Genomic DNA, 3,257 nt, shown 5'->3' with positions numbered 1-3,257 from the left:
TTGGTTCATGTGTTAAGTGAGTCTAATTTGGACTTAGACTCATTTAATTAATTTAATTCAATGAATAGAGATTCATTAAATTAAAATTGACTTGAACCAATGGTTAGATTAGATCAACTAAGGGAGAGAAGTGGTCAAGTTTGACTTGACTTGAGAGGAATATGAAGGGTCAAGTTTGACTTGACCATTTGCCACCTCATTTGTGAGTTGACATTAAATGGCTAATGGTTATGTGCCACATCATCAAGGCTAGCACATGTGTGTGCCACCTCATGAGGGAGATCAAAAGTTTTTGACTCTTGAAATTCCATGGAGTATATAACTCCTCATGAAAAGTGGCCGGCCACTTTAGTGCTTGTGAGGAGTTTCATTTTGTGTGGTAACTCCATCTTCTTCTTCCTCAAGCTCTTTCCTCTCTCCCTCTCCTCCTCTTTGGCCGAATCTTTCAAAGGGTGCTAGCACACCTTTTGTTAGGTTTCTCCATCTTCCGTTCGTGTGGATACACATAGAGAAGTATCTACTTTGATACTTTCGAGATCCAGCGAACCTTGGACGAGCGGGATTACGCGAAGGGCTTCGCATCAAGGGTAACCTTTCTTCCTTGTAGATCTAGTGTAGATCTAGGCTTAGAAATTCGTACGTGAATGTTTTCAAAATTTTATTTCTTCGCACGGATCCGTGGCATGGGGTTTCGGGGTTTCCGCAACGCAAAAAGCGGTTTTTGCGGTCCGAAAAACCCAACACCTGCCACATACGCGAGGTGCAGTTCCCGAGCTGGCTCGCAAATGTGGTGCTAGTCTCCAAGCTCGGTAACAAATGGAGAGTCTGCATCGACTTCCGTGACCTGAACAGGGCGTATCTGAAGGATTTTTACCCACTGCCCCAGATCGACCAAATGGTGGATTCGACCGCCGGGTGCGAACTGATATGCATGCTGGATGCATATCAGGGTTATCCCCAGGTGCCACTCGCCCAGGGGGATCAAGAGAAGGTCAGTTTCATCACGGTGGATGACACCTATTGCTATAACGTAATGCCGTTCGAACTGAAGAACGCAGGGGCTACTTACAAGCGACTCATGAACAGGGTGTCCCGGAAGCAGATCGGGCGAAACCTAGAGGTATATGTTGATGATATACTCATTAAATCATTCCGAGTGACTGACCTCTATGCAGATATAGTGGAAACTTTCTAGACATTACGGGCGTACAGGATCAAGTTGAACCCGCAGAAGTGCCTATTCGGAGCAAAAAGTGGTTGTTTCCTATGCTATATAGTCACCGAGCGGGGCATCGAGGCCAACCCTAGCAAGGTCAAAGCGCTACAGGATATGCCGCCGCCCAGAAACTTGAAGGAAGTCCAGCGCCTTACGGGCCGCATAACAGCATTATCTCGGTTCATCTTCCGAACGGTCGATCGAAGCATGCCCTTCTTCAAGATCCCGCGCCGGGCAGCCAAATTCCAATGGGAAGAGGAGTGTGACCGAGCGTTTGAAGAATTGAAGACCTACCTAAACTCATTACCTGTATTAGCTAAGCCATCTGTCGGTGAGCCTCTCTGCATTTATTTGTCTTCAACCGAGAACGTGGTCGGCTCAACGCTGGTCCGGCAGAACGGCGAAGAACAGCCGATGTATTTCCTTAGTCACATTCTAAAGGATGCTGAGTCTCGCTACACTAGTCTTGAGAAACTTGCCTTTGCACTTGTTCTAGCTGCTCGAAGGCTCTGACCCTATTTCCTGGGGCATACAATCATCGTCATGACGAATAGCCCCTTGAGTCGAGTTCTACTGAACCCTAAGGCATCCGGGCGGCTGATCAAATGGACCACAGAGCTTAGCAAGTTTGACATACAGTATCAGCCCTGTACGACAATCAAGGCACAGGCGTTGACAGACTTCATCACTGAGGTACAAAATTCCGAGCCTGAAGCCACCTGGAAGGTGTATGTAGATGGATCGTCCTCTCGACAGGGAAGTGGAGTAGGAGTACTACTGGTCTCCCCCCATGGAGAACGGATGCACCTATCCGTACGGCTGGACTACAAAGCGATCAACAATGAAGCGGAGTGTGAGGCGCTTATAGCAGGTCTGCAGGCTGCTCGGCATGTGGGAGCTAGGAATGTGTTAATTCATTCAAACTCACAGTTGGTCGCTCAGCAACTTTCGGGAGCATTTGAGATAAGCAACGTTAGGCTAAAACTTTATGCGGAAGCCTTTGCCAAACTTAGGGCCGGTTTCCGAGAGGTGGTGGTATAGAAGATCCCCCGCACGGGCAATCAGGCTGCAGATGAATTGGTTAAGCTGGCCAGTTCGATATCACCAATCGTCATTGAGTAGCCAGTCGAGCAGGTGTCCTTGGTCGCCCACATTGATCGAATGGAGGGACTCACATTCCCAAGTGACTGGCGGAAGGCTATAATCGAGTTTCTGAAGTATGGAACAACGCCGTCCAATCGGTCGGAGGCACATCTGCTCAGAAGAAGAGCTAGTCGTTTCGTCCTTATTGGCGACCAGCTCTACAAAAAGGCGTTCTCCAGGCCTCTGCTTAAATGCGTCGGCCCGGAGGATGTGGACTACGTTTTGCAAGAAGTACACCAAGGCTCATGCGACGGGCATCCGGGCGGTCGTTCGTTGGCAAGGAAGATTCTTTTGGCAGACTACTTTTGGCCGACTTTACAAGAGAATGCCGCCCGGACAGTCTCCACATGCTTATCTGCCAACGATACCATAGTTTCTCACATCGTCCCGCGGAAGAATTAAAAACTTCCACGGTGTCCTGCCCGTTCGATCAATGGGGCATGGGCATTGTGGGACCATTTCTAATGGTGACCGGACAGTGAAAGTTCTTGCCAATAGCAGTGGACTATTTTTCCATGTGCATTGAAGCATAGCCACTAGCTAAGATAACCGAGGAAATGGTCAAGAAATTTATATGGCAGTATATCATTTGTCGGTTCGGCATCCCCTGGCGGCTCATCTCCGATAATGGGAGGCAGTTCTCGGGTCAGCAGCTCAAAGAATGGTGAGAGGGGTACGACATTCAACAAACCTTCACCTCTGTAGCGTATCCCCAAAGTAACGGGCAAGCTGAAGTCACCAATCGGGAGATCTTATGAGTTCTCTGGGCTCGACTCGATCATGAAGGTGGCAGTTGGGTAGATGAGCTGCCCGGGGTATTATGGGCACTCCGAACGACTCCCAAGGAGGGAACAGGAGCGACCCCCTTTCACCTGGTGTACGGTGGAGAAGCCATCGT

This window comes from Zingiber officinale, chromosome 3B, assembly GCF_018446385.1.
Source record: "Zingiber officinale cultivar Zhangliang chromosome 3B, Zo_v1.1, whole genome shotgun sequence".
NCBI classification, from domain to species: Eukaryota; Viridiplantae; Streptophyta; class Magnoliopsida; order Zingiberales; family Zingiberaceae; genus Zingiber; species Zingiber officinale.
This window is presented reverse-complemented; position numbering follows the sequence as displayed.